This window comes from Natrix helvetica, assembly GCF_964273705.1.
Source record: "Natrix helvetica genome assembly, chromosome: 1".
In the NCBI taxonomy this organism is placed as follows: domain Eukaryota; kingdom Metazoa; phylum Chordata; class Lepidosauria; order Squamata; family Natricidae; genus Natrix; species Natrix helvetica.
Genome location: NC_138548.1, coordinates 358,668,007 through 358,682,296, shown reverse-complemented (window position 1 = coordinate 358,682,296; position 14,290 = coordinate 358,668,007). Strand labels below are relative to the sequence as shown.

Here is a 14,290-nt window from a genome sequence, read left to right as displayed (position 1 = left end):
CCTGTGACTGGGCTCTCTAAATTTAGCAACTATTAAGATTTGTGGACTTCAATTTCAACTAGCACGCCTGGCTGAGGAATTCTGGGAGTTACTTTGAATTCAAATGCTCATGTCTATTTGAGCCCTCCTTGTATTTATGAAATAAAAAGCCGAACTTAAATTATCCACTACCATTAAATGTTCTGTTTTCTTCCGAAATTTTCTCTCTCTTGGATTTATCCATGGTTGGCCTATCGGGGATCAAAAAGCTCAATAAATTGTGTGCTGGCGGGTGTCACAAAATGGCGGTTGTGACGCAGATTTTGAGCAACGGGGCACTGCAGCAGAGAGATGAAAGAGCCAAAATGCAGCTACAGAGCTGTAGGTTGCTTACCCCTGCCCTATACCATTTCAGACAGGTGGCTCTCCAGTCTTTTCTTAAAAAATCATTAGAGGTTTTTAAGAAGAGACTGGACAACCACTTGCCTGAAATGGTATAGGGCAGCGATGGCGAATCTTTTTTGGCTCGCATGCCATAAGTGGGGGGAGAACAGGGAGGTCGTGTGCGGGCGTGCCGCACCCATAATGCAATGCGTGACACACATACTCCAGTGTGCATGCGCGCACTACAGGCGCCCCCCCCCCTCCATTTTTTCCATGCTTTTTTCACCTTCCCTAGGCTCCAGACGCTTTATAGGAGCTGGGCAGGGCGAAAACAGTCTCCCCTGCCCCCTCCGGAGGCCCTCCAGAGGCTTCCCTGAAGCCTCTGGAGCACTCCAAACAAACCTCTGAGCAAACCGGAAGGCTCGTAGGGTCGTTTTAAGCGCTCCGAAGACTTCAGGGACCTTCAGGAGGCTTCCCTGAAGCCTTCGGAGCGCTCAAAACGACCCTCCGAGCAAACCAGAAGTCACTTCCGGTTTGCCCATATAGGCCCGTTTTTTTGCGCTCCAGAGGCTTCAGGGAAACTCATGAAGCCTCCGGAGGGCCTCCGGGAGGAATGGGCGGCGGGCTCTTTTCACCCTCCCCAGGCTGCTATAAAGCCTCTGGAGCCTGGGGAGGGCGAAAAATGGCTTTAAAAAAGGGTGAATTCAGCTGGCCAGCTCGCGCATGTGCGCTGGCCAGCTGACAGGGCAGCGCCTCGCGTGCCCTGACAAATGGCTCCGCGTGCCACCTGTGGCACACGTGCCATAGGTTCGCCATCCCGGGTATAGGGTCTCCTGCTTGAGCAGGGGTTTGGACTAGAAGACCTCAAGGGGCCCTTCTAGCTCTATTCTGATTAAATTGTGAGCTCCCCTTCAGAAATGTCATAAAAGCCATCAATAAAATTAAAAACATTGAAAACAACAAAATATCAGCATCGTAAGCAGTTTTTTTTAAACCAAACAAAGTTCCCACCAATATATTCTAACATTCAAAACATAACTTCCTCCTAGGTTATATAAAAATGCTGGTTTTTCTCTCCTGAAACTCAGGAAGGAGGAAGTGGAATTATAGCAGGGTTTTTTTTAAAAGCTATTTTATTTCTGAGTAAAATGCAAATACCTTGCTCCATTGTACTCCAGAGTGACCTTACTGGAAGATATCAGCAAGAACAAGGAAAAGGGATTTCAAACAATTTTCTCACATTTTCCAAACAATAGAAACGTAGCATCCAGCCTAACAATATATTTTAAGATAATTTTAAAGTTTCTGTGTTTTTTTTAAATTTGCATCAGTATTAAGTTTTACACCACTATACAAAAATAAAGAAGGGTTTCCACAATGAGAGAAGGGAGGAGGCAACAATTTATTACTGTTCATTGATATGCATCAATAGTTTTAATACCAATTTTCTTCCAGAAATCAAAAGACCGTATTAGAAGGAAGGGTGGGAAGGAAAATTGTGGTGGTGGGGGAATCATTTTCTGAGACAGAGAAATGAATGAATGGAGGAAGGAAGTTAGTTAGTTAGTTCCACATTATTCATACTAAATTGGGTTATTATATTGTGGTGTATGCTGAGGGTAAGTGGGTGGGTGGGTGGGTTGGTGGGTGGATGGATAAATAGATAGATAGCGACAGAGACAGACAGACAGATAATGACAGATGATAGATGATAGATAGATAGATAGATAGATAGATGATAGATAGATAGATGATAGATAGATAGATAGATAGATAGATAGATAGATAGATAGATAGATAGATAGATAGATAGATATGGAAGATAGATAGATAGATATGGAAGATAGATATATAGATATGGAAGATGATAGATAGATAGATAGATAGATAGATAGATAGATAGATGATAGATAGATAGATAGCGACAGAGACAGACAGACAGACAGACAGGCAGATAATGATGGATGATTGATGATAGATAGATAGATGATAGATAGATAGATAGATAGATAGATAGATAGATAGATAGGTAGATAGATAGATGATAGATAGAGATAGATAGATAGATAGATGATAGATAGATAGATAGATAGATAGATAGATAGATAGATAGATAGATAGATAGATATGGAAGATAGATAGATAGATAGATAGATAGATAGATAGATAGATAGATAGATAGATAGATAGATAGATGATAGATAGATAGATAGAGACAGAGACAGACAGATAGATAATGACGGATGATTGATGATAGATAGATATGATAGACAGACAGACAGATAGATAGATAGATAGATAGATAGATAGATAGATAGATAGATAGATATGATAGATAGATAGATAGCGACAGAGACAGACAGATAGATAATGATGGATGATTGATGATAGATAGATAGATGATAGATAGATAGATAGATAGATAGATAGATAGATAGATAGATAGATGATGGATGATAGATAGATAAATGATAGATGATAGAGAGGTGGTGAACAGGCGCTGCAAGGCTCGGATGGTAGCGTCTGTAGTAGTGGATGGCATGGGTGTTAATTCCGCCCACTTTGAGAATGCATCCTCTACAATTAGTACCATCTGGCCCTGGACTGGATCCGCAAAATCCAAATGGATGCAGGACCACGGTCCCTGGGGAAGCTTCCACTCCCTCGAGGTTGCGGTAGGGGGACCCGCTCAGGACAATTGGCAGGACAGGCAGTTGTTAGCCCACTGCGCCATAGCTTCATCCATCTTGGGCCACCAGACATAGCTTCGACCCAAAGACTTCATTCGCACTATGCTTGGGTGGCCCTCATGGAGGAAACTAAGGATAGTGTGGCAAAGCAACGGTGGCACAACCACTCTGCTTCCCCATAACAAACAATCCCTTAGAACCAACAGCTCCAGCCGCCTTCTGTAATAAGGCAGGAACTCATTGGCCACTCCCACCAGGGGCCAACCCCGGCGTACCCAATCTATAACTTGGGAGAGGATCGGATCCTTGCTGGAGTGGCTGGCGATGTCGGAGGTAGAAAAGGGCATCTCGAGGTCATCTATCATTAGGACTGGAGCTACCGGTCCTAATGACTGCCGGTACGGGGCCTCGTAACACCAGGGAAAGGGGGCACCTGCTAAGTGCGTCTGCGTGCCCCATTTGCTTCCCCGGCCAATATTCTAAATGATAGAAGTAGGCAGCCAAAAAAACCTGTCCACCGCGACATACGCTGGAGTTGGATGGTTCCCTGCCAAGATACCTAAGAGCAGCTTATGATCCATGAGTAGCAGGAAGGATCAGCCATATGGGTAGTTGTGAAATCTCTTGATTCCTGCCACTGCTGCCAATGCCTCCTTATCCAACTGTAATTGGATAACTCTTGTAATCCAAGAGTAATTCCTTTCAGCTGTGGATAAGCTGCGTGAAAAATAGGTGATGGGTACCTCATCGCCATCAGGGCAGCGGTGGTTCATAGGGCCAGGCGTCCCAGGCTAGGATTAAGGGCAGGCTGTCTCTGTACTGCATAAGATGATGTTAATAGGGATTTGACAGCTGTGAACGCATGCGCTTCACAGCTGCCCCATTTCCAGGCTGCCGAACTATCCAGCAGCCTGTGCAAAGGCTCAGCTACCGAAGCTTTATGGGGTAAGAACATTGCATAAAAGTTAAACAATTGTAAAAAGGCTGGCAGTTCTAATTTATTTGTTGGGCCCGGAGCCGGTTTAATGGTTGCAACCTTAGCTGGAGCGGGATGGATTACTCTGGAATCAATCAGATATCCAAGGAAATCACCCCAATACGGCATTTAGTTCTTTTTAATCTAAGTTTGGCGCTCCGGAAACGGGTTAGGATGTTTTTTAATTTGTCCCTGAGCTCTGCTTGGTTGTTTGCGGCGATCTATATAAGGGGTCACCCCGGGGATTCCTTGGAGCAGTCGCTCCATAATACTTTGGAATATCCCTGGGGTGACGCAGACTCCAAACTGGAGCCAGTGACATCGGAAGCCCCCCCCCCCCCCATGAGTGACGATCGTTTGAGCATCTGTCGTAGTATTATCAAATTGGGTCAAATCGAGTTGGCAAAAATCGAAGGAGTGCAGGAGATGCTGCACTACTAGGACAAGGTACAGATTGGCCTGCAAGGCGTTATTGATTGTTGACTTATGGTTGGCACATAATGTAATGGATCCACCCGGCTTGATAGGAAGCACTATAGGGCAGCGATGGCGAACCTTTTTTGCCTCGCGTGCCATAAGGGGGGGAGCGCAGGGGGGTCATGCATGGGCGTGCCACACCCATAATGCAACGTGCAAACCACCACCCCCAGTGTGCTCCCCCCTATTTTTCCATGATTTTTTCGCCCTCACCAGGCTCCAGAGGCTTTATAGGTGCCTGGGGAGGGCGAAAACAGCCCCCCTCTGTCCTCCCGGAGGCCCTCCAGAGGCTTCAGGGACCTTCAGGAGGTTTCACTGAAGCCTCTGAAGGGCAAAAACGACCCTCTGAGCTTGTAGGGTCGTTTTAAGCCCTCCGGAGGCTTCGGGGACCTTCAGGAGGCTTCCCTGAAGCCTCCAACGGACTAAAAAAGGACCCTCCGTGCAAACCGGAAATGTGCTTAAACCAACCCTAAGGGCAAACCGGAAGTCACTTCCGGTTTGCTCGTAGGGTCCTTTTTAGTCCTCCGGAGGTTTTAGGGAAGCCTTCTGAAGTTCCCTGAAGCCTCCGGAGGGCTTAAAACGACCCTACGAGCAAACCGGAAGTCTGTTCCCAAACTTCCGGTTTGCCCATAGGGCCATTTTTTTGTGCTCCGGAGGCTTCAGGGAAGCTCCTCCGGGTGGGGGGAAGGCTCTTTTTGCCCTCCATAGGCTTCTATAAGGCCTCTGGAGCCTGGAGAGGGCGAAAAAATGTCTTTTAAAAAGGCTGAACTCAGCTGGCCAGCGTGCGCATGCGCAGTTGGCTAGCTGACAGGACAACGCCTCGCGTGCCCTGACAAATAGCTCCGCATGCCACCTGTGGCATGTGTGCCATAGGTTCGCTATCCCAGCTACAGGGGTTCCCATTTTGCATAATCCACAGGTTCCAAGATGCCTTGGGCCAACAGCTTATCTAGTTCAGTGTCCACTTTGGCCCGTAAGGCAAAGGGAACTCGCCGCGCCTTTAGTCTAATAGGAGGAACCTACGGATCTAAACTGAAAGAAATTGGAGACCCTGTATATTTACCTAGGGTGTTGTTAAACACATCTGCAAACTCCCTTTCCAGGTCGGTGTAGTCATCGGTCCTCCTGGTGGCATGGACTCCTGCAATAGAAAGACCCAGAGCTGCAAACCACTCAAGTCCCAATAGTGTGGCTAGGGAGTCAGCAACTACAATTAGCGGCAGCGGCCCTTTCACAGCGGTGTGATCCACTTGGAATGTTCTGCTGCTTAAGATTCTAATGGGGTTGCCCTGAAAGTCACTTAACTTGCAGTTACAATTATTTAGTCCGCTTCGGGTGATAGATGGTATTAAGTCTTTGAGAGTGCTTCATGCAATGATGGACTTGGCAAACCCAGTGTCTATGTCCATTCTACGTGGAGCTCCCTCAATGAGAACATTTAGGTACATTTTCGGTTGACCCACCTTCCCTTCGGTTGGGCTGCTGATTGACCACCTGGGTTTGTCCTGGCTATTACCAACTGCATAGCAGTCTTCTTGAGGTCAGCTAGCCCTTTGACCAGGCACACGCGTTGCAGTCAGATTCACTGCAGGCAGAGTTGCTTGGCAGACCTATGCGAGGTGCCCCTTCTTCCCACAATGCCTGCAAGTGGCCCCTTCAATTTGCAAGAAGCCCACAGGTGTTTCCCGCCACAGCTTGAACACCTCATCTGAGGTGATTTAGGGGTCCATTTGCCTTGTTTTGCCTGTCCTAACTTGAGGCGGCTCACATCTTCGTCTTCATTAAAGCCATCACCTTCATCACAATCATGTTGATTGACCGTGGCCGGGTTTGCGGCTTGGCTGAGGGCTGCCTGATATCTATGGATTTCAGCCGCGGAGCGGTCTGACAGCTCAGCCACGCGAGCTTCATCAATTGCGACCTGAAGTGTTAATTCAGAGCGGGCTAGCAAGCGGTGTTGAAGCCACAAATCTCGAACTCTGCAAACCAACTGTTCTAGCAGGGCCTCATCCAAGTCCTGTAATTCACTTTGGATGGCTTCATTCCTCAGGGAGGCCATATACTGGCTGACCATTTTGCCCTCTCGTTGTGTGCGCTGGTGGAACGAGTGACGCCTAGCTATACGAGACGGTGCGGGTGCATAGTGGCCCTTCAATTTCTTTATCAGAGCTTCCCAAAGTACGGTGTCTACCGGGGCTGGAGCAGACAGGGCTCGGGCTGTGGAGAACATCTCCGGCCCACAGGAACTCAGAAAATATCCCTGTTTTCACTCGTCCGAGATTCCTAAGCCTGCAGGAAACATTCAAATTGTTTTATGAACGCATCCCAGGACTCTTGACCTGGTATGAAGGCGGCGAACTGGGTCGCCGCTGCCATAGCGACAAAAGTCAGTTAGCTCTGAGGTGATTACCTCTCTGTAGTAACCCAGGGTGTGATAGGAGGTGAGTGGCTCTAAAAAGATCCCACTTTCATTGTCAGTATTTTGTTCTGAGCGACTGAGGAGATCGGAGACAAGTTTAACAAGCAACTAACTTTATTTAACACAACAGGTAAGTTAGAACGACGCTTGGTTCCTCTGACAGCTTTTTGTACCCGGGCTGTCAGAGGGATAACCAATCAGATGACTGCAATTCTCCTGTCGGCCACCTCGGATCCAATAGGATGGCTTCTTCCCTTGATTGACATCCCGCGGTTGTAACTGTGAGGACTTAACATAAATAAAAATGTTGTTGCGGGGGGCGGGGACACACAATAATCCTCTGAACCTCCTTCTGGTCCCTTTGAGTTTTCCAGCCCCTCTGCCCAGCATTATTTCCTTCATCCATTTGCCTTTCCCTTGCTCCTGCAGCCCCGGGAACCCGCCCCTAAGGTGCCGGGCAGTGGGGCTCAGCAGTCCTTCCAAAAGAGGGGAGCAACCATGCAAGGCAGGAACGAGGAAGGAGGAACCTACTTTCCTGCAAAAGGGAGAGGGGAGGCCAAAGATGGGACGCGCATTTCCTGCAGCTGCTTTCTCGCTTCCTTCCCAATTCCATCTCCTCTAGGAATCCGCTTGGTGGTTTTAACCCTCAGGAAGCCAAGCAAGCATCAGCTGTTCAGAGGAGGCTTCCCTTGCTGGAAAAAGCTCTCAGGCACTGCATGCAGGAATTTTGCTGGAAAAAAGGTCTTTCCGTGCAAAGTGCATGGGAAAAGCAAATTTCTCAATTGGATAAAGTGGTAGATAGAAGTGAAGCAAACAAGGGATGCTGCAGTGGCATTTGTGGGGAAAGGAAGAGGAAATCAGGGGGAAAAGGGAAAAAAAATAGGGCAGAAAGCGTGATTAAATAGCCCAGAATTCTGGTTGTCCGTGAAGCCGTTTAGGATTGATGGATAAACAGGAGGGAAAAAAGCCATGGAAGTTTATTTCAATATATATGATTACTGCTGTGAGTTTGCTGTGTGCACAGAGATGGAAAGATTTGACACTACCCATTATGGAGAAATGATTGATGATTTTGCCGAAATGGATAAATTTCTTTGACTAAAGAGGCACAATATTTACATTTATTAATGATTGGAAACCCTTTATGGATGCTTTGTGTTGATGAAAAAAATGTCCTTCTGGGTTCGGCTCCAAGTGGAGAAAAAGACACTGGAGACATGGAGGCTGCTTGGAAAGATGGTTTAGTGGTGGACAGGACCACATGGCTTGAGTCCTGAACAGAAAAGGTGATCACATGCTTCAATGTTGGTGGAGAAGAGAAGAGAAGGGAGGACTGAGATGCTGAGTCCCTGGTTTTATGCCCTCTCTGGCCTTTGATCTTGAGCTTGTATTCTGATTGGTTGTCAGACTCCCATGGAGCCATGCAGGGGCAACTCTCAAGGCTGCGTTTTGAGTCCAGGTTTGGTTGAGTTCTCAGATGCCATGTGGGGAGTTGGGTAAAGGGCCAATATTATCATGCCTTCATTCCCATCACTCTGGAGCTGAAGGGGAGAACTCTTTATTATGTAAAGGGACTGGTTTGGCCTTCTTAATGGCCCATTGACAAAGTTGGTGGGGCAGGAAGCTGCAGGGAGCTACTCTTTTTAAAACATGTTTCTTCCTTTTCACATCCAGGGAAATATAATTTTCTGCCTTTTCAATATTTCCTAGGATATTTCATTTTTCTGGGAGTAGGCTGGGTGATAACTTCCTACAGTGTAAACATGAGAAAAAATGAACTTACTTGTGATTTATGGTTTTGACGATTAGATAGCTAAATTGAAAGGAGAAAGATTAAAATATATTTGTTCGTATAACTTCTGTGAATAATAGGATTTTTATACCTTAATATCTTTCTTTATATATTTCTCTTATTACTTTTTTCTATTTTTCTTATTGCACTTTTAGCTTTTCGTGTTATTTCTCTCATTTTTTTCTGCTTGAATTTGGTTTGTATTCTTATTCTTGCTCTTAAAACTTATATATTATATATATTAAATTTAAAATGGTTGCCTCATGATTATGGACAGGCGTATCTGTCTTATCATGTTATGGGTTGATTTCTTTCCTACATCCAGAGGGTCTGTTTAAACATGTTGGCTTAAGGTTAATCAAACCTATGCAAGACTACATTAACTCAGCTCTAGACTCATGCAACAGAGCAAACAATGACACAATCAACCTGGAATTGATTTTCATAAAGCTCAGCCACCCGGATTTCAGCTGATTGATGGGAACTGAAGAAACATCATTGCCAGGGTCAATATTTTTTTGTTCTCTGATGGTCTGATGGTCAAGTGTACTGCTTGGATGCACAAACAGTCGAAACAGGGAAAATTGAGGGCAGGACAAAACACTAGTGGTCCATCCAGCCTGCCTTTTTTCGAAATTATTTTACATTTTTGTCATGTGGGAAGTTAGCACCCACCTCTCTCCTAGAAAAATGAGATATTTTAGGAATTATTAAAAGGGCAGAATATTTCCTTTAAAAGGGAGACAGAAACTCAGGGGCCCCACCTCCACTTTTGTCAATGGGCCATTAAGGCCTTGGCCAGTCTATTCTACTGTTGGAAGAAATGTCCTTCTGGGTTCGGCTCCAAGTGGGGAAAAAGACACTGGAGACATGGAGGCTGCTTGGAAAGATGGTTTTAATGGTGGACAGGACCACATGGCTTGAGCCCTGAACAGAAAAGGTGATCACATGCTTCAATGTTGGTGGAGAAGAAGAGAAGGGAAGGGAAGAGAGGAGCCTTGCAGGGCTTTTTATAATCTGTTCTGCCCCACGTATCTGTTTCCTGTTCCTGTGTAAGAAATGTATTCTGATTGGTTGCCAGACTCCCATGGGCCCGTGCAAGGGCAACCCTCTAGGCTGTTTGAATCCAGGTTTGATTGAGTTTAGATACCATGTGGTCAGTTGAGTAAAGGCTTATTATCCTGCCTTAATCCCATCACTCTGGAGTTGAAGAGGAGAACTCTTTATTATGTAAAGTGGAGTAACTTGGCCTTCTTAATGGCCCATTGACAAAGTGGGGATGGGCAGGAAGCTGCAGGAATTTACTTTGTGTTTAAAATGTGTTTCTCCCTTTTTCACATCCAGGAAATATAATATTCTGCCTTTTCAATATTTCCTAGGATATTTCATTTTTCTGGGAGAGGACTGGGTGATAACTTCCTACACTACATAACAAAGATCTACCTCCTTCAGGCAGAGCCATAGTAGGAATTGTCCAAAGCCCTTTCATTACATCATCGCCCAGCAAGGCTCAACCAAACCTGGGACTCAAAACACAGCCTACAGAGTTGCCCCTGCATGGGAGTCTGACAGCCAATCAGAATGCAAGCTCAAATTCAAAAGCCCAGAGAGGATATAAAACTCAGGCACTCTCAGCATCTCTTCCCTTTTTTTTTTCTTCACCCAAGATCTCGAAGCATGTGATCCTGTCCATCATTAAAACCACATTTCCAATCAGCCTCCATGTTTCAAATGTCTTTCTCCCCACTTGGAGCTGAACCCAGAAGGATATTTCTTCCAGCAGTCAGATGATGCATGTTTAAACTCAGTTATTATGATTGACCCACTATTTCTGCTAGAAGTTGATTGCAACCTTCCACTACTCTTTCTGTGAAGTAATGCTTCCTAACATTACTGCTGAACTTCCCTCCTTTCGGTATGAAGTTATACCCTCATGCTCTTGATCTTGGTTTAGTATTGAAAATACTGCTGTTGGAAGAAATATCCTTCTGGGTTCAGCTCCAAGTGGGGAAAAGGACACCGGAGACATGGAGGCTGCTTGGAAAGATGGTTTGAATGGTGGACAGGACCACATGGCTTGAGTCCTGAACAGAAAAGGTGATCACATGCTTCAATGTTGGTGGAGAAGAGAAGAGAAGGGAGGACTGAGATGCTGAGTCCCTGGTTTTATGCCCTCTCTGGCCTTTGATCTTGAGCTTGTATTCTGATTGGTTGTCAGACTCCCATGGAGCCATGCAGGGGCAACTCTCTAGGCTGCGTTTTGAGTCCAGGTTTGGTTGAGTTCTCAGATGCCATGTGGGGAGTTGGGTAAAGGGCCAATATTATCATGCCTTAATCCCATCACTCTGGAGTTGGAGGGGAGAACTCTTTATTATGTAAAGGGCCTGGCTTGGCCACCTTAATGGCCCATTGACAAAGTGGGTGGAGGCAGGAAGCTGCAGGGAGCTATTCTGTCTTTTAAAACATGTTTCTTCCTTTTCACATCCAGGGAAATATAATATTCTGCCTTTTCAATATTTCCTAGGATATTTCATTTTTCTGGGAGGGGGCTGGGTGACAACTTTCCACACCGCCTTGTAGCACATTATTTCACACCCTTAATATATTTAAAGGTTTCCCTCTTTTTCCTTCTCTCCTGATAACATTTGGTCCCTCACACCTTGCATTGATCTCTCATCTCATTCAATGTTACCAATCTTGTTTTAGAGGTCTCCAGAATTGGAACCAGTATGCTAGGGTGGGATTGAAACACCTTAGCAACCGCTTCTCTGCCTGGTTGCTGGGTGGGTGTGGCCATAGTGGGCGTGGCCATGGTAGGCATGGCCTACTTGACCTCCTGCACCACGACGAGGGGGGGGTGTTTTCGCCCTCCCCAGGCTCCGGTGGCTTTCCCCAAGCCTTCAGGAGGGCGAAAACAGCCTCCCCCGATCTCCGGGGTTCATTTCCGGAGTGAAATGATAGGGGTTCATTTCTGGACTTCCGGGAGGCCCATTTTTCACCGTCCCAGAACCTCCGCGAGGGCCCTGCACTGGCATGACGAACGGGTTGCATGGAGACTCCTGGAAGGGGAGGGGCAGGGTGGGTGGGGCCAGCCGGTCCTTGCAACAACCGGTTTGGCGAACTGGACGTAAAATTAAGATCTGGTTCGCCCAAACCGGTGAGAACTGGCTGAATCCCACCCCTGCAGTATGCCAAATGGGATCTGACTAAAGTCCTATATGGCGAGATTTAGGACCTCCTTTCTCCTGCTGATGATAATTTAATATTTACATTTGGGGTTTTTTTGGGGGGGGGGAGTTGATTGAAAATAAAGCCAGGGGAAATTTCTAACCTGAGAGACCTTTAAGTGCCCTAGATGAGGGAAGACTGAGTCAGCTATTTCCCTAGGAATGATCCCAGCTCAGTCGCTGAGTAAATAGATAGAAGGACTGCAATGTAAACGAAAGCAAATTGGGACTTGAATAGAGAAGTAAAAAGCAATCTGTCAGCTCGCCGAGATGAAAAGCAATGTGATTATTTGATATTGAAGAGAGAGAAAAAAACCCTTCCTGATGAATTTGTAACACCAAAAATGTCACAAAATTAAGTTAAAAGTTAAAGGAAGATTCCACTGCAAATTATAGAGAAAACACAATGATACAGGTAGTCCTCCACTTACAACAATTTGTTTAGTGACTATTCAAAGTTGCAATGCAATTGAAGAAAGTGACTTGTGGCAGTTTTTTACACTTTACAGATTAACAGAGTTGGAAGGGACCTTGTAGGTCATCTAGTCCAACCCCCCCACTGAAGCAGGAGACCCTACACCATTTCTGACCAATGGCAGTCCAGTCTCTTCTTGAAAGCTTCCAGTGATGAAGCTCCCACAACTTCTGTTCCATTGGTTGATTGTTCTCACTGTCAGGAAATTTCTCCTTATTTCTAGGTTGAATCTCTCCTTGGTTAGTTTCCATCCATTATTCCTTGTCTGGCCTTTGGATGCTTTGGAAAATAGTTTGAGCTCTTCCTCTCTGCTGCAGCCCCTCCAATATTGGAACACTGCTTAACACTTAACAACTGTTGCAGCATCCCCATGGTTAAATGATCAAAATTCAGTCATTTGGCAACTGGCATGCATTTAGGATGATTGCAGTGTCCCCGGATCATGTGATCACCTTTTCCAAACTTCCGACAAGCAAAGTCAATGGGGAAGCCAGATTCACTTACCAACCATGTGACTATCTTAGCAGCTGCACTGATTCACTTAAGGACTGGCAAGAAAGATCACGAAATGGGGCAAAACGTATTTAACAACTGCCTTGCTTAGCGACAGAAAGATCGTAAATGGAGGATTATTAGTATAACAATTAAAAGTTCTCCTGGGAAACTATCTGGGGCAATAATGACCTCCGTTGATTTATTACCTCTGTGAGGTACAGAGAAGGGAAGGAGAGCTTTAAGGCTTTTGGAAGTAAATAAACTCCGATGAATTCTGATCCACAATAGCCACATCATCAAAAGTTAAGAGAATAATCTTTACCAAAGACTTTGTCAATGCTAGATTAAGCGTCAGGTAGTCCTTAGTTAACAATGGCCCACTAAAATGAATTGCAGTTGGTCAGAGACACTGCCATAAAGCCAAATCTCTTGTGAACAGACATTGTATTGAAAGCAATTCTGGCACTTCCTGTTGCTGTTAAGCCAGGATGTCACATGGTTGCCATTTTCAACTTCCCGCTGGCTTCCCCATTGCTTTTGCATGCTGGAGGTTGGCAGTGAATGCAAATGGCAACCACATGATGTGGGAACCCCGCGTCGGCCAGAACTTCAACCACTTGGTCATAAATACCACTCGTTCAGCATTTGAATGGTTGCTGAATGAGTGGTCACTAATTGAGAACAACCTGTTTTGACTTTGGTTTTCTCACACCAGTTCAAACTCCCACTCATTTTTAGAGGAGCTACTCAGGATTGGAGTATCCATAAATCCTACTTTTGGGTCCATTTTAGCTGATCTATTGTAAATGTGAGAATAAGCAAAGGCCTTTGCCAACAATATTGACCTTACAGCCACTTGCAATAAAAGTAGCGTTGTTCTTTTGGTGGAGTTCTGTTCCCACAGGAGCAGAGATAACACTAACAATCAAAAACCTGACGGGTTTTTTATTTGGGGTATTTTAATTGCATTCAATTTATTTAGGGGTTTTTAAACATTGTGTTTTTACTTGTTTTTATCTATCAGTTCACCTCCTCCTTGTATATGTCGTATATATGTCTTGGTATATGTTTTGTTATATGTATGTCGATATATTTATTTCCTATGTTTTGTTGTACGCCGCCCCGAGTCCTTCGGGAGAGGGTGCGGCTAAGAAATAAATATTTATTATTATTATAAAGCAAACAATATCCCAATCATGGGTTTGCCATGCAAGCTAACAATAAACAGTCCAATCAAGCAACTATTAAGAGCACTCAGTGGTTCCTTGATAGAACAAGCCACTAATATATAAAATGAAAATAAACCCCACTACCTACTAGCACTGATGTTATTACCTAGTTTGGTAATGAAACGTCTGCAAGAAAACAACCAAACT

General features: G+C 45.2%; 1 protein-coding gene across 1 annotated transcript in view; it reads right to left on the bottom strand.

The window, feature by feature from the left end:
- Window positions 1-1,012: 1,012 nt before the first annotated feature.
- Window positions 1,013-14,290, bottom strand: part of LOC309397742 (uncharacterized protein) — a 295,216-nt gene continuing 281,938 nt past the window's right edge. Inside the window, exon 7 of the transcript XR_014176310.1 lies at window positions 1,013-1,150. The gene's annotated coding sequence lies outside the window, so the exon portion shown is untranslated. The remainder of the gene's footprint in view (window positions 1,151-14,290) is intronic.